Here is a 23780-nt window from a genome sequence, read left to right as displayed (position 1 = left end):
AAATGTGGTGGTGCACCATCGTGCATGAACCACATTCTGTTTATTAAACCTAAGGGTACGTCTTCGAGTAGTTCTGGTAAATCGTCCCGTAAGAACTACAAGTAAGCCACACCGTTTAACCTGGGCTCTAGGAAATATGGCCCAATTAAATTGTCACCCACAATACTACACCACACGTTTAAGCTGAATTGTACTTTGTGAATTCTAACGCAAGTTGCGTGTGGTTTTTTCTTAATCAGCAAACCAATTGGCGGCTGCTTGTTTTTGGATCGTCCTCGAAAATAGTGAGAACTTCGCCTATTCTTAAAAAACAGAGCACTAAAACAGAGCACTATGTTTTTAAGAAAGGAATAAAAGAGGTTTCACGTACATGTGTTTGTTTTATTAAATTCATAATTCAACGAAGTCTGTTACAATGCCTTTCTTCACAAATGCCGAATATGCGGATATGCACCTAATGTATGGACTAGCCGAGGGGAATGCCGCTGCAGCTGTACGCTTGTATCAGGAAAGATTTCCGCAGAGGCGACTACCAAATCGACTGACGTTCGAGGCTGTGGACAGACGTTTGAGGCAAGATGGACGAATCCAACCGGCTGGACCTCAACCTAGAGCGAGAGCCATCCCAGAGGCCGTAGAAGACGAAGTTCTCACCATTTTCGAGGACGAGCCTGAATCAAGTACCCGCCAAGTTGGTCGCCGATTAGGCGTAAACCACACGCTCGTGTGGAAAATCCTCAGAAGCCACCGGTTTCATCCTTTCCATGTTCAAAAAGTAAAAGGTTTGAATCCAGCGGACTACCCACGACGCACGGCGTTTTGTCAGTGGTTTCTGGCTAAAGTAAACGATATTGATTTCCCACGGGATTTGTTGGTTACTGACGAAGCTAACTTTTCACGGGATGGTATTATTAACTTACATAATAAACATCAATGGTCCCAGCTAAACCCCCACGCAACTTGCGTTAGAAGTCACCAAGTACAATTCAGTTTAAACGTGTGGTGTGGTATTGTGGGTGACAATTTAATTGGGCCATATTTCCTAGAGCCCAGGTTAAACGGTGTGGCTTACTTGCAGTTCTTACGGGACGATTTACCGGAACTACTCGAAGACGTACCCTTAGGTTTGGTAAACAGAATGTGGTTCATGCACGATGTTGCACCACCACATTTCAGCATCGCGGTCCGAAATTATCTTAACGCGACCTTCCCTTTGCGGTGGTTAGGTCGAGGTGGACCTGTGGAGTGGCCTGCTCGATCACCCGATCTGAACCCTTGTGATTTCTTTCTTTGGGGCCACCTGAAAGACTTGGTTTATCAGACTGAAGTGCCCGATGTTGAAGAGCTACGTCGACGAATAATTCACGGCTGTCAAACAATTCGCGAAACTCCAGGCATTTTTCAACGTGTAAGGGAATCATTTGTAAGACGTGCTAATGTGTGCCTTAACGCGGGTGGTGAACACTTTGAACAATTTTTGTAACTAGTTGCAATTAAATGTTAAAACTTGTCAATAAATTCATTTTCTTCGTGCATTAATCATGGCGTTTTATCTATGACACATGAAACACTTACTGAACGAAACAAATTAAAGTTTGTTCTTGTTTTTGGGACCACCTTTGTGGGCCATTAACGCCGAAACGTGGCTCTGCATTGTAATTGTTCTCTGGGCGAGTTTACTCTGTTGGAAACAAACAACACGCCCCTTAATTGGAGATGGGTTTTTCAAATACATTCGAGATGTCCTTTTAGGTTTTCTCAAGGTCATACCTAACGTACAAGAGTGTTGTCCGTGATGATGAAGATTTGCGTAGCTTTTTACGGTTTGAGATAACAGGAACAAGCCAGGGATCTTCCAACATGTCCAAGTATCATTCGAAAGACTGCCTCGTTTTTGTAATGCCGCCCGTGGACATTTGGACTAATTCCTGAAAATAACGTTGTTTACGCTGTGCTAATAAAAGTCCCTTCAATCAGAACCATTTTACTTGGTGCTGGGAAGATCTTGAAACATCATGTCACTTGGGATTAATTTTACATTACCACCGTAGGCATACTTCTACTCATTTATACGCTTCTGATTAGTAAAGGTAGAAATCAATTGTTCGATTAAAGGCTATTGAAATTGTCTAGTAATTTTAAACAAGCTGGTTAGTCGGTCTTAAGTGTTACTCCTCATTTTTCGATATTTCCTTGTTTTAGGGGCGAATGTTTGGAAGGCCATATCTCCGTAACAAAATGTTGTACACCCCATGTTCTTTGGTACTTTCCGCTCAGTTTGGTCCCATAAACACGCCCCTTAATTTGTGATGGACTTTTCAGAAACACCCTGTATAATAATAGACAGAAGTAAATATTGACTATTAGATCTGGAAGAGTGATTTTAAACATGTTTAAAACTAGTTTTTTTGTGTTTTTTACTGTTTTTTTCTCCTTATTTAAAAACCAGTTTAAAACAACAAATCGTGAACCTTTGATGGAAGCCCCATCATTGGGAGGCTAGACATTTCTCGTAACCCTAGCCGAGCTCCGCGTACATCTTAACCATAACGATGATGATGGAGATGTAAGCCAGTATGTTCAGACTGGTATCCATGTGGTATGGACAAAAGACCAAAAGATGGTGGTGTTTAGGAGCCAGTATTTACAGACTGTTAAAAAAGTCTTTGCGCGTTGCAATTTTCGCACATATTGTACTATATTTCAAAAACTATTCAAGCTAGCACTCTGAAATATAGTGCGTTTTAATAGGTTTGTAGTACACTTTCTTATTTTCTACTTTTAGAGCTCGGAAATTGTATAACTTTTGTTGCTTAGGTACGATGTCTTGAATATCAATCAGATCTATCCATTCGAATAATTTAAGCCTATCTATATTTTCCAAAAACCTTATTCGAAACCAAAACCATAAATGTGTAATTTTATCCCTTCATGATTACGTAGCGTAATTTTGGATTCGTAAAGGAGTTGACATAATCTTTGGCGTACGTTTTAAGAACATTAATTTACAGGTAAAATAATTAAATAATAATTTTTAACGTCAATTAAATACGTTTATTTATTTACAAATAATATTGTTACCGAATAGTTTAATCTGCAATTAAAGTAGGTGTATATAATTTGATTAAAAACCAACAACCTTATCTAATCCGATTTTGCAATACTAATTTTTATTCAGAGTTGAATTAGTGCTTTGTAGTTATCCATTTTTAACCGTTTCTTAATCCGTTATCTGCAAGGTGATGCATTAACACGGATTTTCAAATGTCAGTTTATAATGATCTGGCGGGTCACTCGGGTGGTCGTGGACGGTGGTACTAGCGTTTCGGAATATTAGTGCATGTAGACCTTAGTTAATGGCTACAGGTTGTTCTTCAGAACTCGGTTTACCCGAATCGTCGCAACCTGACGTTGCACAAACGTGAAGTGACTGTTGGCGGCATTTCAACATCTTATATCGAGAGTCGTACTATGGCAAAATGTCTTTACTGTGATAACTTACCAACATCTTATTTGTTGTTTATTATGTGCAAAAATAGTGACTATTTCTTACCAAAGTGCGTCGTATACCCAAGGATCCAAGACCAACTTAAGAACAGGGAACTTAAAATACCACGTTGAGAAGAAGCATTCCAAATATAATACTGATCGCGATTATCAATGGTGAGTTGCAATAACTAATACCTATAGATGAATACAAATCATACTTTTATATACAGGAGAAGTCTATGTCCATGTGCATAAACTGGTTTAAAAAAAGACGTCACTCTTCAAATTTGGCAATTTTTTCAACAGCCCGCATATTATCTTCACCTGTTTTTCCGTTTCCGTGGTATCCATTTTGATGGTTGTTTTGTTTGTACCCAACCGCGTTTCTGCAAAAGCGCATTCAATGTCGCTGTTTATCAGGATCTCATATCTCTTGAACATGCTTCTTGAGCTAATTTTAAGGTGTGTTCTTTCCCTAGTAGCATTTTCTATCCGGTTTGTAGTCGGTTTATTGTCGGTACAGGCGGTTAGTAGACCGAATCGGTTAAATGTCGGTAAACGTCTTCAAACCACCTTAAGTCAGATACACGACTCAAAACACGACGTGGAATGCACCTTGTCTACTAAATGGTTCGGACATGAAGTATTGTAGACCGACAGTTCGATAATTCTTTCGGGCCGATTGATCCGGTTTGGTGTCGGCCCGACTAGTTTTCTTCTAGTCAAACTGAGAGCAAAATGTCCTAGAACCTGGCGCCTGCAATATTTAATTACAAATATACGGGCACCAAAATATAGGCCCCTAAAACAAGGAAAAAGTTTCAAACTTGCAGTAATACGTACTAGCCTACCCATCTTGTTTAGAAGAGATAGAAGTCTTTGGAAGATGTTAAAACACTGCAACACTTTCATTTAGCTTCATTTTACCTACTCAAGCACACTGCAATTCATTTATTTCTAAAAGATAAAGGTTCAATAACATTGTAGCGAGAGGGGAAAAACGTGACGCTGCTCTTCATAACTACTAGCAAAGGCACGGTTATAACAAAGACTAGTTTGCAGTTTCCCGCTGTAGCGCAAAAGGTAATATCGAAGTGCTGTATTTCTTCTAAATCAGAAGGCCAGGATGATGTCTTGCTTCACGTGTGGGATTATTTCCTTATTTTAAGGGTCATTGTTTGGGAGCCCATATATCCGTAACTAAATAGTGTAGACCCCATATTTTTAACAAAATTCCACTTAGTTTTATCCAGAGAAATGTCCTTTTTTATAGCAGACTAATCAGAAACAACATGTATAGGTCCCATTCATTAGAAACTAGACTATTCAACACTCTTAGTTCACACTACAGTAATAGTATGTTTTACAAGTGTTAGCAATTACAGTGGACAATGCCTCTGATAACAAAAGGTTTAGGAAGAAGCTTGACCAGAGAAGGCCACAGTTCGGACTTAGATTCCGAACTGGAAATCGAATTAGTTGCCTTGCTCACATGACCACCCTAAATCCCAGTCTTCTTGCAATAGTGAAGAAGAGTGTGGTCCTGAAGACATTGTGATTTCAAACTTGGAATCAAGCATTGGCAATACTGTAGCTAAAGTAAAATGCAACTATAATATTCTCGGTGTCCACTCTGTGCCAATAGAATTGGTTTTTTGACATTTGACCATAGTGACGTGCACATGAGTTGAGCTTTAGGTTCCTTTGTATCTTTGATTTACCAATGTAGTGGGCTATTAGCATATCATATTCTTGTCGGTTGCTTAAGTGCTATGTACACCCATCTACCTAGCATATTAAGAGACTAACCTTTATCTCCGTGAATCGATTGCAGAAGAACATAACCTCTTAAAGTTCAGTATTCAAGTTATTCTAGGTTGTCGTCTTTAGTTTATAAAGTTGAGCTAGTGCTGGGATTAAAATACTTAAATATTACATATAGAGGCATAATCTACGCAGTCTCTTTTTAATATATTTGTTATACACGTCTTAAACGGTGACGGCTGGCCTGCATTGGGAGTCATGGGGGCCTACAGGCTCTACAATAATGGCTGTTGGGTACCCAGACTTTGGGATCACAGCCATAACAAGCTCTTTTGGGAGCATGCCGCACTTGAGCCGTCGCTGACGATGCGCTCTGACAAAACCGTTACCAGTTTTAATTTTACAAAGCCATTCAGCACCCACTTTCCCAGTCGGGCCGAGTGGACTAACCTGCTGCCTCTTGGTACCGGTGTTCTAAGACTGATTCCGGCGCTGGTGCCGGTTACCACTACCAAACCACAAAGGTCGGGTTTTCTGAGAGTCTGGGCACCTATGCAAGTGTGTTCCAGGCGGGGATTGCATCGATCTGTTATAGCGCGGACTATTGCGTCAATAAAGGTTATACCGGACGGACTGTAAGAATTTATTCTGACAGTCAGGTCGCCTTGGAAGCGCTGAACCAGTGTCAGATAACTTCTCAACTGGTGCGCAGTTGCCTTGATCTGCTTGCGCGACTGGCAGCCCGCAAAAGGGTTCAGCTGTACTGGGTGCCGGTCACAGCGGTTATCATGGCCATGAGCAAGCCGATAGTTTTGGTAAAAGGGGGCGGAGGCCAAGTTCTTGGGACAGGCGCAGTTCGTCCACATCCCGTACGGGTACGCTAGACGGAGTCTACATGACAGGTTGACCGTCATTCAAAATCAGCTCTGGCATAATATGGAGGGCCAGAGACAGACGAAACTGCTTATCAATGGCCCCTGTGGTTCTCGGGCTAGAAACCTTATTACGCTCAGCAAATGGGATATTAGGCTGGCCACCTGTCTCTTAAGTTAAGAAATTCAAAATGTCATACTCTGAACGATTTTAACGAATACTATCATTGCAGTGAAGCGTCGACAATGGATATTCACGAAACTTTCGCTGGCATTGACGACTTGTATAGCGTCCATCCGAAAGATCTCGAAGGATAATCAAAGGCTCAGTGCTTCTCAAGTACTACAAGCATGAACAGCTTCCTGCTCACACCGACAAACTCGAATGGTTTGACCTGTTTAAGGTGAGTATTAACGTGGAATAATATCATAACAAGCTGTACCATTACAGGTCAATAAAGAAGCTTACCAAACGGTTAGCAAAATGGCAATCGAATATTTTTCACTAAAGGGTCGTCAGTTGCTTATGAGGGACATTTTTCTGGTGACACTTATCGAATTTCAAAGAAGCGTTTTACTATGACACCAGACAGAATTTTATATTTCACTTGTATATAATAGTGGTGGAAACGGAGTATTTTTTATTAATACATTACTAATGTGAACAACCAACAATGTTTTTTTGAAATATGTATAAATTCACTTTATGTTTGCGCAATTACATTGTTAATTAGCAATGAAGAGCAACCAGAAAAGGAACTAACGCGGCATTGTCTGCATTCATACAATATACTCGTGTGTACCGACTACTGCACCCGTATGGTGGTGGCCAAAGCTATACCCCGAGGCACCGCCGAGGAGACTGCCAAATTCCTCACTCAAGACGTTATTTTACACTTCGGCGCGCCGCGAGAAATAATCACGGACAGAGGCACCGAGAACGTGAATAAACTGGTTACCGAGATAAATAAACTTTTTTCCATCGATCACCATCGAACTACAGCGTACCACCCTCGTACAAATGGCCAAACTGAACGGTTTAATAAAACGCTCGCGGATATGATGGCCCACTACGTCGCTGGAAACCATCGGGACTGGGACCGTTTCCTCCCATTTTTGGTATTTGCTTATAACAGTTCCACTCACGACCAGTGGCGCCGCCAGGAATTTTTTACAGGTAGGCTAAGGAAGATTTGGGGCCCCTTCAAAAATTTCAGGAGAAAAATTTAGTTGCATAGCGTCGATAATATTAAATTAACAACTATTTTTATCATATTATTCATATAGAGAAGTTTAATATATTAAAGTTCAGTATTATCAGACAATAGGCATATTATTATATGAACTATAGTTTGCGAAAATAATAAAAACCCTGAGTCAGAGAGAGAGAGAGGGGGATTTTCAGTGAAGCCCCTTATGAGGTCACTGTGCACTGTCGATGTGGTGAGGAAAAGGGAAATCGGTTTACCAAAAGGAGTCTGACCTCAGTTTTATGGGACCAGAAGGAACGGGAGAGAAGAAGATTCAGGTAAAGAGCGCGAAACAAACAAAATGACCCAAGGACAGGGCTCATAATTTAAGCCACATCGTAATGAATAGAAAATTTCAGTGAATAGCCCCTCGATGCGCTACTTTTAAGTGTGATATAATGATTACTAGTAATCCTACCTTCAATTCATTTTCTTCTGTTATAATTATAATAGTGCGACACAAATAGGAAACTTGCACACCCTTTAACAGTGCAAAAATGATTAATCGTAACGCATAAGTAAACCCTGATTGGTCCCTCGATGCGCTATCTTTAACTGTGTTAAAATGATTGCCCATAATCTGTACATCAATAATTTAACTTCTTTTATAATTGTAATAATGCGACACAAACAGAAAACTTGAGTGAGTAGCCCCACAATAACGCATACCTAAACCTTAATTGAAGAACAGAAAATCCAAGTGATTAGCCCCTCGTTTCCCTGACCTAAAAAATAATTACCTGGGCCGTAATCCTTGCGTTCATAAATTTACTTATGTTTAAATTGTAATACAATATTTTAAATATATAAAGATACTATATACTTCCTTTTGCTTTTAAAATTATTTTCGCTTTCTGGAGAAATACACGTAAATTCTGGGATCGTGATAAACACCGCCTTAAGACCATTCAAAAAAAAATATACCATCAGTATATACTTGCTCGATTTCCTTGAATGTTTAAATAGAGGAGCGGGATTGAATGCGTGAAATCCTTATTGTGGACTGGTGACAGAAATTTTAACGGGAGAGTGTAACACCTTCCATTATATTAAGGCAATCCAACAATCGTTTCTTTCGCTTTAGATATATCGAGAAAACGTAAAACACAATTCACAATCATTAAACCCACTTGGACAATTAAGTGAAATGCTTAAACTTACTATTTCAATCCGCATCCATGTAAAAACAAAAGAACGAAAAATATCACCTCACCACAATCGTCTTTCATTCACTGTCCCTTGAATGACGAACCAAAAATTTTACACTACTACTTCTACGCTACGAGAATGACAACAGGGCAGGTCAAACTAATGGCCTCATCGTAGATGTACATCATAGTACCGTACGATGTGGCTAAAAATCAAAATGCGAGAAAACTTTTCTGGCTAGTCAAAAACCTTTACATAACACGAAAATGTTAACCCATATTGTAAAAATCAGATGCCAAAAGGTTCATCATTCCTGTGAAACTTTGTCTAAAGTAAATTGCCTTGTAGGCCTAGATCAAAATATTGTAATAATGGTATTTTAATATTATGAGAACCTAATTTTTGGGCCCCTCTGAAATTTACGGGTAGACTGTAGCCTACCCAGCCTACCCCCTGGCGGCGCCACTGCTCACGACGTAACCAAACACACTCCGTTTTATTTACTTCATGGTTACGAAGCCGACCTTCGCCTTGACGCGGCTCTCCAACTTCCGGCCAATACTATCAAGAGTCAATTTGGGTTTGAAAATATTTTGTACGCCCAGCGGGCTCGCGACTTAGCAGCATCTCGTTACGCTTAGCCCAGCAAAAAGATAAGGAAAGATTTGATAGATCACGCCGCGACATAACATTTTCAGAAGGCGATTTAGTGTACCTTAAAACTCCACGCCATGTGCCGGGTCTATCAGAAAAATTACTTCATAATTACGTTGGGCCCTATCGGATCCGTCGACAGACGGCCGCAAACAACTACGAAATTACAAAGTCGGAAGGTTCCAAATCCGACGTGGATTCCGTTGAGCGCTTTAAACCGTATTTCCCGTGAGAAGATCTGGACGAGATGACCCCACCTACCGCCACCTTGCGGGTTTCGTTTTCAACTACGCCCTCAATTCGGGAATTCCGTGCCGACGACGCTCCATCTGATATAACCCGTTCAACACTCTCAGGCCCGCTTCCGTCCCCCGCACGGGAGCAGCCCCCCACACCCCCACTGACGGTATCTCGCAGCGCGCTGGGGCCGCGCCGTATCGACTCCTCCCCCTCGGTCCTTCGAAGATCCTCTCGGCTTCGAAACAGTCCGGACCGACTATCATATCACTAAAGAAAGGGTTTTCGTTAGCATCACCATTTTACCGGGAAACCACATTACGTTTACAGTCGCCCCGTCCAGTTCCCGCGTTCCGCCATGACGAAACCTTCCCGCCAACGGCGCCGAAACCTATCCCAGATCGAGACCAAGGCCCTAAAACACACGGATCCGCTTCACCCCCGGGTCATCCGCCTGGTCGAGAAACAAAATCGTCGTGATGTTCGACGTGCCGCTCGCCGTCTTACCGCCGAAAACACCGCAATTCCCGCTGTTCGCATCTCAGCCACCACGCCAGAGTCCGCCATCAACAAATACGGGATCTCACTATGTACACAGGATCTTCAGGCACTCCGTGCCTTTACGTCAGACTCTTCCACGGTCGTTATTCCCGCGCCCATCTTGGATTTTTATCTCCGCCATCGCGAGGCCGCCCTCCCGGACTTCTCAGCGTTCACATATCCCACGAGTTTCGCCGACTATTTAGCAGTAAATTCACCTTCGCGCGCCACGTGTTATACCACTCAGATACCTGAACTCTTTGCCAACCGCGTATTGGCTTTCCCATACCTTGCGAAACACCACTGGAATCTCATTGTCATCGACATTGGCCGATCCCGCCTCCATATCGTGGACCTGGCGGCTAGTCATACCTTTCTCGCTCTCGTCTTGGTATACCTGGCGGAGGAAGCTAGACTCCGCGGCATTCTGGATTTCGATCCGTCATCGTTTGAGACCATCCCCGTGGCCCGGCCACCCATCACCGATAGTGGAATTTACGTTTGTGACTTCGCCGCTCGTTGTTTCAACGACGTGGACCCATGTTCTACCCCATTTGAGGCTCGCACTAGCCGTCAGCGCATCCTGCAAGAGATCTCATCCGACGCCATCATTGATTTTAACTAGTGTTTTTTTATTATTATTACATTCTTATTATTCCCCCCCTTTGGTTCCTTCGTAGTGGTTTATTTTTATTTTGTGTTCGCCAGGACGGCTTTTTTCCCGCGGGGGAGTTGTCACGCGGAGGTGAAATAGCGTTTGGCTATGATGAATTCGCGCGCGCGGTATTTTTGAGTAGTTGTACTTTTGTAAATAAACTGCCAAGTCGAATAAAACTTATACCTTACATTGATTAAAACCCGTCTCGTACTTTACCTACGCGACAATATTTACATTTTCCTTTCGAATTATGTCAAAGATCGCTTGCTCTTTTTAAAAAGTCAGAATATTTCAAATATTCAATATTGATCCCTCAACACGTACTCCCTTCAAAATAATTAATTTTATGATAAAATGTTTTCGGAAAATGTAATTGTTCTCGAATTGTTCTTGAAAAAGCGTAGATATGTAATTTTTTCAATTAATTTAGAGGGAATGTATCCATTAACAGTAAAATCAGTTGATTGAATTTAATATTGATTAAGGATTAAATGGATAAAAATAACTAAAAAAATTGCAATATCTAAAACTTCAGTCAAATGATAAATCTCACACATATCGTTTGTTTTTTCGGGCTTGGTCCAAACAAGACATTTTTTTTATAATAATGTTAATGACATGGTAAATAAATTACGAGAACTACCAAATTTGCAAAACGCAGAGCTTCATGTTCTTCTAAAACAATTGGGATATTAATGAGGAATGTCATTCATTGACACCTCGGGAATGAGTTATCTGTTGGCGGTGGACATCACTTACCTGCTTTATGATAGGTTATCACATTTTTCTCCTATCTTTCGGTGTGTTATCAAAGTCACTGATAACCAACAAGGGTACAGGGAATACGGCGCCTTTTTTAGTTTTTTTAGCCATGTTTCTTTACTACGTATAATTCAATACAATAACTACAAATAAATCTTAGCAATGTTAGAACATATTAATACACATTTAATTACAACTTGTAAAGTTGAACATAAATTACACAGGAATAGGAAAATGACTGTTTCACCATACCAATAAAACTACTGACACAAACATCTGTGTGCCCTTCACATACTGAAATAATTATGCCTTCATTAAGCTTAGGTAGTTGTGATTCGATATTATCAAGGTGAGTAACAACATGGAAACAGGGAAAGATTTGACGTTTAATACTTAATTCAATTACAATTAGTTTTTATACAAATATGTCAAGCTCATAATTAACATGAAAATATATAAATTAATCAACATTAAACGATGTTACCTTAACAAGCGGCTGTCTCAAAGACGTTGACGTCATTAAGTAAAGAGCAGACGGCACGAAATTACTATTCAGTTTTTGTGACAGGTTAGGCCAGGACAGATAGGCTAAAAAAAGGGCTTGACCTAGAACATTTGAACATAAAGATGAAAATTGGTACTTGTGTTGTTTTGACCCAACAAAAAATACAGCGCTTCTCAAACTGTGGTCCGTGGACCGGCACCGGTTCGCGGACATGCGGCTGCCGGTCCGCAGGCAAGGGCCGGCAGAATCTGCTTTTCCCTGGTATAAACGGCCGTTTCTCTGTTTCTAGTCCCTCCTTAGTAAAGATAAAAAGACCAAGGTCGTATTTACCTTCTTGAATTTTCATCTTAACGGATCACGTGCGCCGAGTTAGGTGCGCGAGAGCTAGAGATCGGGCTGTTCCATTATAGTTACCTTCCCTCTACCCTTTTGTACCTAATCCCTTTAGTTAAAGTTGAACTGGCCGCGGTTTTTTTCGGAAGAGCCCACTTAAGATGTCACCAAGTGCAGACTAATGAGAGGCGTGCTCGAGAAATATCTTTTTCATAAGATCTCTGCGACTCAACGTTCATTATTTTAGCATATTTATCTTATTCAATATTTGAAATTTAAGCATTTTCCGTTATATCTGTACTAATTTTTATACCTTAAGTACCATTCTGTTAAAAAAAATATAGTTTCAAATTAAATTGAACATCTATTTTGTTGTTGGAAAATAGTTCACAGTTTATGGGAAGGGATGGCGAAAAGAGGCCTTCTGGACTCATTTGTGATTCGCAAAAAATATCTACGCAGCATAACGGTGCTTCTGACTCGGATGACAAGGATAGTGATTTAAACTTAAGTCAAGTACCGTCCACATCGAAACGATTTCGCTCGACGTTCAAACGTCAGTATGACTCCTCGTACATTGAATATGGTTTCACAGAATTTATCGACGACGGAATTGCGAAACCTAAATGCGTCGTATGTAGTGTCATTTTGTCAAACGACGCCCTGAAGCCATCAAAACTAAAAAGACACTTGATCTCCAAACATCCAGAATTAAGTTCCAAACCTATTGATTTTTTTCAAGAATGCATACTAAGTTAAAGGTTCAGCAAAAACAGATATCTAACGTGTCACACGCGAATGTTGCTGCTTTACGATCTTCATACAAAGTTGTTCTTCGCATTGCTAAAGCTAAAAAGCGATACACGGTTGGTGAAGCGCTAGTATCTGGCTGTATTAACGACGTTTGTTTAGAAATGCTGGGCGAACAGGCAGCAAAGAAGGTAGCACAAGTACCACTTTCAAACGACACCAGTGCTCGCCGAGTTCAAGACCTCGCTCGTGACATGGAAGACCAGCTAATTGAACAAATAAAAGCAGCGAAGTATTTCGCTTGGCAACTTGACGAATCAACAGATGTTGCGAATGAGGCAATTTTTCTGGTGTATGTTCGATTTGAACATAACCACGACCTGAAGGAAGAGTTGTTCTTTTTGCTGTCGCTGCTTGCACCTGAATGCAGGTCCACATACTGTCTCATTCACCGGGAAAATCTGGCAACGAAGAAAATGTCCACAGAACTCAATGTAGCACTCGTCGTGAAAATGGTTAACTACGTAAAGGCGAATGCTTTGAACTCGCGACTGTTTGCTTTACTATGCAATGAAATGGGAGCGGAACACAAGCATTTGCTGTTACATGCGGAAGTGCGCTGGTTGTCGAGAGGAAAATTATTTTCAAGGGTATTTGAGCTTCGTAACGAACTAGTGCAGTTCTTTCAAAGCAGGAAACCGAATTGGGTTCAACTTATCTTGAATGTTAATTGGATGGCCAAGCTTGCTTATTTGAGTGACATATTTGCTACCTTTAATGAACTTAACACCTCGATGCAAGGAAGGATGATTTCTTGTTTCAACGTTGTAGACAAGATTGATGGACAGAAAAGAAAACTTAGCGCCTGGAAAAATCGAGTATCAAGAAATTTTTATGACATGTTTCACAACGTAGAAACATTCTTTGACGGTGCAAGAGAAGAGCTTATTATTGCATCTCTGAAAAATAAAATTAGCGAACACTTGAAGAACGTTTCGACAAATGTGGATGAGAGGGAAAGTATGACAATGGCCATTGAGCCTGTGTTAAAAAACGCGGACATCAAAGTTTCGCCAATAACTATTTAGTTTATTAGTGACTGATGGACTTGCAAACTCGCGATTGAAAGTAGTTCAGACATTTATGCTCGTTGGTTTAACCATAGCCCACTCGATCACGCAAAACACGACGCAAGCTGCTCGCGCTATAGCTAAATTACCGAGATTTGTTTTAAATGTATCTAGTTTTATGTGCTCTTCTATTCCTTCGATAACCTTACTTAAATCCATATTATACCTTCCAATACCTTTTAAAACATTATCAGCTACTCTGTCCTGACTACAAACACAAATCGAGGAAGTTCTAGCATACACAATAGCAAACGACGGTAACCGCGTAACCACGAATTAACACAAGACCTATTTTAAGGGAGTGAACAGGCCCAGTATAGCTACACCAATAAAACGGTCAACTACGGCGAAACTCTGATGAATCGCGACTTTTGGCCATTTTCATACTTTTCTTCTCATCCACCTTTGGTTTCGAGTGCTATTTTCCACCAAAAGAAGATACACGGAAAGAAACTTCATGGGTGCGAAATCCATTCCTTCCAATAAAAGAAGACTTGCCCATAATTTTAGCAAATAAATTGTTGGAACTCTCAGTTGACGAAGGTTTGGGAGAAAACTTCGAAAATATGTCACTTGCATCATTTTAAATAAAAGTGAAACCGAAATATCCCGAGCTTTCAGACATTGCCATAAAAAACTTTTTCCGTTTCTCACAACTTAAATCTGTGAAGTGGGATTTTCGACAATGAGTGTAGTTAAAATCAAATATAGGAATAATATGAACGTTCATCATCCATTCGTGTGGCACTTTCGACAATTGAGCCACGATTAGAAAAAACAGTTAAAAATAAGCAGGCTCATCCTTCCCATTATGATGTAATCTCATAACAATGGTTTTCACACGTATATAAATAAAGTACTAATGTCTTTATTGCTATTTATACCAAACAAAAAACATACCTGGTCCGTCATACATAGTTGAAAAAAAAAACCGGTCCACAAGGTTAAAAAGTTTGAGTAGCGCTGTACTAAAAGTTCCCTGCTGTAGATTGCGAGCTTTCACCGGCATCTTGGAAAATGGCCGCCGAGAATGCCAGCTTCAATGTATTCCACATTATCCTACTAAAAATATGAAAATTGGTACATATTATGATTGTAACCACCTAAATATCATAGTAAAATTTTACAGCTCTGTGATTGATAGTTTGGTCGCCATATTGGAAAATGGCCGCCGTGGATGCTGAGTGCACTATATTTCACCATGTTATTTAAAAATTATGAAAATTTATTGATATTATAATCAGAGCTGTGTGAAACTCATTGTAAAATATTAAAGCCATTCATGGGATAGTTTGGCCGCCATGTTGGAAAATGGCCACCGTGAATGTCATTTAGGAACAGCATATTTATCAAAGATTATGAAAATTGGTAAATATATTGTTGAAGACCGTCTTAACATCATACTTGAAAGTTTGGGCGCCAACTTGGAAAATAACTGCGGGAAATGCCAAATATATTGCCGATATATACATTTTTTCGATATTTCTTAATTGAGTAGATAATTTTCATGAACGTATTAAACACCATAAAGATAACTATTTCTAAGTTATCGAACCCATCTTTAAAAATGGTCGCTGAAAGACTACTATCCTAAAATCTGAAACACAGAAAAGCAAAGCTATATTACTCAGATGTTGATAAGAGAATATCGTTTAATATTGGGTTTATACTTCTAGTGTCGTTAAGGGTTAGATTTAAGACACGTTTTGAACATTTCGTTCATATTTATCGTCATCCTGTAGATTTTATTTTTACTTATACAAATACAATGACCGCACATTGCCGAGAAATCCAATCCCGATCGTCTACATTCAGAGTTCTTTACACAAGAACATGTTCTGCAGACTGCAGGTACAAGTAGTAAGTGTTATAAGTTCATCTGATGCAGGAAGGACAGTGGTGTAAATGGGTCTTCGACTTTCGCGATCGCGAACCCATCCCCACTGTTCGGGATTAAATTGTTTCCTAGCTCTTGTTGACTTAATATTGTCATTAAAAACTCTCAACGTAAATGTATGATGTTGATTATCTGTCATTGCTTCAAACCCCACCTTATCATACCCACATCTAGTTACAGCATCTAAATGAAAAAAGTGTTCTCTGAACCTTTTTTCTCAAATGTCTCGATTTGAGATTCTCTTCTTGGCGTGGTTTTGGTTTCAGATTTAAGAATGAAGACGTTCCAATTCGAGTGTGATAGTCTAGCAAAAGAACCAAGATATTCCACTACTACAATGGCTAGGAAACGATTTAAACCCCGAATAATGAGGATGGGTTCGTGATCCCGAACCTTAAGACAGTGGCGCCGCCAGGATTTTTTTACAGGTAGGCTAAGGAAGATTTGGGGCCCCTTCAAAAATTTCAGGAGAAAAATTTAGTTGCATAGCGTCGATAATATTAAATTAACAACTATTTTTATCATATTATTCATATAGAGAAGTTTAATATATTAAAGTTCAGTATTATCAGACAATAGGCATATTATTATATGAACTATAGTTTGCGAAAATAATAAAAACCCGGAGTCAGAGAGAGAGGGGGATTTTCAGTTAAGCCCCTTATGAGGTCACTGTGCACTGTCGATGTGGTGAGGAAAAGGGAAATCGGTTTACCAAAAGGAGTCTGACCTCAGTTTTATGGGACCAGAAGGAACGGGAGAGAAGAAGATTCAGGTAAAGAGCGCGAAACAAACAAAATGACCCAAGGACAGGGCTCATAATTTAAGCCACATCGTAATGAATAGAAAATTTCAGTGAATAGCCCCTCGATGCGCTACTTTTAAGTGTGATATAATGATTACTAATAATCCTACCTTCAATTCATTTTCTTCTGTTATAATTATAATAGTGCGACACAAATAGGAAACTTGCACACCCTTTAACAGTGCAAAAATGATTAATCGTAACGCATAAGTAAACCCTAAATTGGTACAGAAAATTAGACTGATTGGTCCCTCGATGCGCTATCTTTAACTGTGTTAAAATGATTGTCCGTAATCTGTACATCAATAATTTAACTTCTTTTATAATTGTAATAATGCGACACAAACAGAAAACTTGAGTGAGTAGCCCCACAATAACGCATACCTAAACCTTAATTGAAGAACAGAAAATCCAAGTGATTAGCCCCTCGTTTCCCTGACCTAAAAAATAATTACCTGGGCCGTAATCCTTGCGTTCATAAATTTACTTATGTTTAAATTGTAATACAATATTTTCAATATATAAAGATACTATATACTTCCTTTTGCTTTTAAAATTATTTTCGCTTTCTGGAGAAATACACGTAAATTCTGGGATCGTGATAAACACCGCCTTAAGACCATTAAAAAAAAAATATACCATCAGTATATACTTGCTCGATTTCCTTGAATGTTTAAATAGAGGAGCGGGATTGAATGCGTGAAATCCTTATTGTGGACTGGTGACAGAAATTTTAACGGGAGAGTGTAACACCTTCCATTATATTAAGGCAATCCAATAATCGTTTCTTTCGCTTTAGATATATCGAGAAAACGTAAAACACAATTCACAATCATTAAACCCACTTGTACAATTAAGTGAAATGCTTAAACTTACTATTTCAATCCGCATCCATGTAAAAACAAAAGAACGAAAAATATCACCTCACCACAATCGTCTTTCATTCACTGTCCCTTGAATGACGAACCAAAAATTTTACACTACTACTTCTACGCTACGAGAATGACAACAGGGCAGGTCAAACTAAAGGTCTCATCGTAGATGTACATCATAGTACCGTACGATGTGGCTAAAAATCAAAATGCGAGAAAACTTTTCTGGCTAGTCAAAAACCTTTACATAACACGAAAATGTTAACCCATATTGTAAAAATCAGATGCCAAAAGGTTCATCATCCCTGTGAAACTTTGTCTAAAGTAAATTGCCTTGTAGGCCTAGATCAAAATATTGTAATAATGGTATTTTAATATTATGAGAACCTAATTTTTGGGCCCCTCTGAAATTTACGGGTAGGCTGTAGCCTACCCAGCCTACCCCCTGGCGGCGCCACTGCCTTAAGACCCATTCATACCACTCAAGAACAACTTTTAGTGCTCATTATCTTTAAGTGCTTAACCTCTTGTGTAAAGAACTGTGAATAGAGACGATCCGAATTAGTTTTTACCTCTCCGTGTGACGTCAGGGCCGTCGTCAGGGGGGGGCGGGTGGGCCCGGCCCTACCTATAATGTGCTTGGCCCTACCCAAAATTTTCCAAAAATTGTTCAAAAATTCTTTTGGCCCTACCAGTAGCTTCATTGGCCCTACGTCTCTACCTACAGTCCCACCCATAGACATATATACGGCTCTAGATACACTTCCCCTCTGTTAGGCCCTTAAAAAAAATGCGGAGGTGAGAACTAGCAGTCGACGCTTTACGGCGGGGGAATTAGATCCAAACGCCATCTATTGAGAGTTTCAAGAAACAAAAAAACGAAAAATTCGAATATGGAAAGCGCGGGAAATTCGAATATGAAAAGAGCGGGAAATTCGAATATGAAAAGAGCGGGAAATTCAAATTAGGCTTAACTTTTCAAATAGCTTTACGTATTTTTGATCTCCTTTATACTAAGCCTTCGACAAAAAAATCAACTATTTTGGTTTGAAGCAACAGGTTTTTATTTACAAAATGATTTACTTACGAACAGAATAAGAGGACCTCCCCTTCAGATTAGGAAATAGTTTTACTTTGAACAAACATTCGCTTAAATCTCTTAAAATATCAGCTGTTATTGCAAAGCATCAGCACGCCCGCTGGCAAAAGTTATTTATCCAATTTTTTAGCTTTCAAAGTTCAGCGATAGATGGCGCACTAGGTATCTTCCCCCGGGAAAATCGCGTCGACTGCTAGCTGTCATCTCCGTGTTTTCTACGATTCAGTAGGGTATCTAGACCCGTATATATATCTATGGTCCCACCACGCTTATCGTAATTTTTTTTGCCTATAATTAATAATAAATATCCTAAAATTCTATAAAAAGTTATTATCAATCATGCTTAAAAGTAGTTCGTAGACGCTAGAGCAGACGACACTGGAGGTTTAGAGATACGTGGAGACGAGATGGGTCTTTTAGAATCCATACTTTTTATATAGATTGGGAGGTGCGTATCGAGTCTAGCGTCACCAATTTTACAGTGCAGAAACGGAGAGGCTAACCCCTATAAAATATGAACCCGCGTATGAACCCCTCACAGTCGCTTTGCGGCCAACTTCGCGCTAGTTGGCCGTATCGGAAATTGAGGGCCGTCAAGGTCGTTTATAGTTGGCGGCACTGCGGCAGTTGAAAAAGTCGTCTGCTGCCAAATAGATTTGAAAATGGCTCGTGTGAACATTAGTAACAATGAAACACTGGGAAATTTGTTCATCTTGTCGATTAATGAACATTCGTACACGGGAAAGAAAGTATTTTTCAATTAGACCTAATAAAATGTATTATTAATTTGGATTGATGATTTTAAAATTATCCGAGAATATTGTAAACTTGTAAAGATAGTTTTATCATAAGCCTTGGCTAAATCAGCTGTCGTTTTGTAGGAAATCTCTTCAGAAAGAGAGAGAAAAGCATGATGTTAACTACTATGGAATAAGTGATACAGAGGAAACCGAAGTAATGCTTATAGTGGATGAATATATAGACAACGATGTATCGCATATCAATGTTAATGAACCTCATATTTGTGAAGTTCAAAATTCTAAATTATTAACCGCTGCTGCTCCAAAGCCTAAAGTAAAAATAAGAGAAATAATCTCGTGCGTAGCTCTATGTAGTAAGTTGAATACAAATTTTAAAATTGGAGATGTTAATGTACTAATTTAAATTAAACTTCTCTTAGATTTGACCCTGAACAAGTTCCGAGAGATAATTAACGAAGGTTTAGAAAAATTGCAGGATTTGGGAAAATCCACAGATACCTGCACAAATCTTGTAATGGAAGAATTGATAGCAGTAGGAATTGCTAAAAAGGCGGCTGTGTGGGAGACTGGGCTCGAAAGATTTAATATGGAATTAGATCATTTAAAAATTTCAAAATCTGTTTGGGGCACTGGCTTAGCGATGCTTTCCAATGATGACTTTTTAACTGAAGCTCGTGAATATATTTCTAAGACAGCCCCACCAGTTAGTATCCTAATGGATTTGGTTCCTTTTTAATATAATGCTAATGAATGCCAATTTTTTTCAGATATTTACATGATTACCATTTTTTGGCCAGAAGGCCATTGCTGCAAGATTTTTAAAAAACATCCTAAGCCTGCGTGGTGCAACAGAACAAATACATCAAACCTCATCTGGGCTTTTCCTAAGCCTATTCGAGTTCACCCTAAAACGAGATCCAGATTTAGTCAGGGTTTTACAAACTATTCCACAGAATGCGCATTATAGATCACCGTCTGTACAAAATGTACTCATAGGAATCCTAGCTGAATGCGTAAGAACGGCGGTTGCGGATAGCGTTCGCTTATCGAAGCCAGGGTATTATACCACTGCCTTCTCTAATACTAGGCCTGGAAATGTACAACAGAAGTATTTTTTTTTGACATTTTGAATTTGCGCTTAGTAGCCGTTAGATGGCTCTTTTTTGGGGAGAATATTCACGATGACGAAAGTAAATTCGTACTGCACAGTCTCGCATGACGTCACGTCTTTCGCTTATGGCGGACCAGGGTGGGAAATAAGGGTTTTTTTTAAACTGGACTAAATAACCTGGTCCATGTCACCATGACCATTGACCAGGGCACGTGGTCTGCTAAACTAGAGAAGTGGATAATTAAACTATTAGAGTTAATGTTTGGACTCTAGTTACCCTTGAATTATCTTCATGGACATTAGAACACTATTAAGAACCTACACAAACTATTGCGAGGGGGGTCTCGCGATATTCTGTTAGGAAAATTTCAATCCCATCCCTTCGCGTATGTGATAGGGTTTTTGATGATACGTGACGCCCCTATCGGCGAGTGAAGGAGCTATTCAATTTGAACAGAAAATAAATATCGTAAAGTTTCATCTTGCAAATGTTTTAATTCTCTGTTAATAAACATCTCTTTATTCTACAAACACTTTTCCTTCCAATAATTAATACGGAAATTAATAAAAATTAATTAAATATAAAACGTCCCCGGCGGGATTCGAACCCGCGTTGTCTCCCTCCCAAGTACTGACCGCGCTCGAAGCTGCTTAACTTCGAGTGTTAACATGGGGTTAGTAATGTTTTAGTTTACCTTGCCCAACTACAATGAATAGAGCAATGTGTTTGGATCGTGTCTCTCAACCTAGATCCAACGCAAAAACTTTTGAGTTTAATACATTTGCAAGATCGATAGAGATATAGGTATTCCAGCATTTGTTTGTCGAACATTTTAATTGATGCCGCAGATTTTGTGAAGGAAGCAATGCACTTCATTGATGATATTGTTTTGCGAAGGCTTTAAAATGTGACTGTGATACATATTTGGCATTAATGAAACTACTGTTAACAAAGTTTATAAGACCATTGTTAGACAACTACGCGAAAGATTTAACAGATCGCAAAGAATCGTACAAAAGGTTCAAGAACAAACCTCTCTCATGAAAAACTCTAAAGATGTAAATACGTTTTTTCCTTACTGTGATAAATGCCTTTTTATATTGTCGTTTGAATTTTAATGTCTTTTTATTTAAGTCAGCTGCTATATTATCCTCAATACCTTTACCTAAACCCTTGTCTTGCAAGCTTTCAAAAATTTCCCCTAGTTTAAAATTTGCCGCCAGTTTAAAACCCCAGAAAAGCGACATCTAGCACCATTTGTGAAATCCTAACTGCCACCCCCCTTTTTTTCGTATTGCATGGCCTAGTATTTGAGATGGCAGTGATTATACAATAAAATGTGATGATACACGAGATAAATCAAGTAAATTATAATTTTTATCGACGTTATTAATATACAACTAAAATTTTCAATACATGAATACTAACTCATCCATTCCGTCATTGGCAATTCCAATAATATTAGGAAATGAAGCCTTTTGCATCGTAATTCGACATGTTAAAAATGGCGTACCATTTGAAAATTTATTAGATATGATTTGTTTAGAGGAGTTAAATGCTGAGTATACTTCGAAACGAATATTAAATGTTCTTGAAAAACACCATTTGGATCTAAACAAGATTATAAGTCAATGTTATGATGGCGCTTCAGGTATTTTATTTGTAGTTATTAGTATACGGAATTGCAATCTATTTGGACTGTTTTTAGCAAAAACTTAAATTAACTTTTATGTAGTTATGTCCGGTGTAAAAGGAGGAATACAAAAGATAATTTCTCGAACTTTGGAAAGGGATATTCCTAATGTTCACTGCTTTAATCATCAACTTCATCTAGTAATTGTCAACGGTTTCAAGTTAGAACCAAAATTAAAGCAATTCTTTGACACTTGCAACTGTCTGTACAATCTCTTCAGAAAATGTACTGTGTGCGCCCGATACAAAGGTTCGCAATCCAATCCATTATCTATTAAATCAAAATATCAGCTGAGATTAAAGACCCATGAACGGTTTCAGGGAAAACACTGAAACGTCTTATGGAGCACAGATGGACTGGGCATCTGGAAACCGTAAAAATCATCGTTGAAAACTTTCGAGAAATTTTTTTAGTGCTTAAAGATTTAAGCAGAGACACGTCACTACCTGGAGAGACTGCTGTGGAGGCAACTGGACTAATGAAAATTATGAAAGGGCTTGAATTTCGGTTTTTGGCTATTTTGACGAAAAGCGTTTTAGGTAATCCTATTTCTAACAATTTCAATTTATGTTCACCGACTTCTATTTCTTTACATAGTTACATTACAAAAGTGTTGCAATTTTCAACTTTTCAGAAGTGTTTGCTCCAGGTAACAAGCATTTGCAAAATGAAGAGTGTGATCTAATAGCAGGGCTAGATTTAATAACCACAACAGTCGAAGCAATTAAACTGCAACGAAGTGAAAAACATTTTTCTCAAATATGGACTTTGTCTATGAAACTATTAGGATCCAACACATTGGTTCAAAAAAAGCGTACCCGAAAAATTAATCCCAAGTTCAAAGATTCTCACCTTATGTCAACGGTCGGACAGTCTGAGTCCGCAGATATGAATCTATCCCCTGAAACGTCTATGAAAAGATTATATTACAGTGTTATTGATTCTATTACGGCAGAAATGGAGGGTAGATTTTCAGAACGGAACAAAGTTCTGTCGAAGGCTTTTGCATCATTAGTTCCAAGTTCCGCATCATTTTTTGATATTGACAAATTGGATCCCATTTGCCAGCTAATGAGCATAGATCGCAATGAACTTAGAAAGGAAATCAGTCTTGGTCGTGCATATGTGTTAAGAAATGTTTCTGCCGAAGAAAAAAAATTGCGAGTTGTTTGCGAAGTTCTCATGAAGTGTAATGTGAGTATCAGCAAAAATGCAAAAATGATTCGTTCGATCTTTAACAACCCAACATGAAAACAGTGATTGCGCTCTAATATTTCTGGTATTGACTATATAGGACGCATTTCCAATTTTATACAAAATATGCTGTGCAGCTTTGGCATTTGGATCGTCTACTGCTGTTTGCGAAGGAACTTTTTCAACTTTGACTAGAGTGTTAAGCCCCAACCGCCAGTCTATGTTACCAGAACGTCTGTGCGATTTGACATTAC

Source organism: Phalangium opilio, unplaced genomic scaffold, assembly GCF_054372755.1.
Source record: "Phalangium opilio isolate 3A_F unplaced genomic scaffold, DU_Popi_V2 ptg000013l_1, whole genome shotgun sequence".
Taxonomy (NCBI): domain Eukaryota; kingdom Metazoa; phylum Arthropoda; class Arachnida; order Opiliones; family Phalangiidae; genus Phalangium; species Phalangium opilio.
This window is presented reverse-complemented; position numbering follows the sequence as displayed.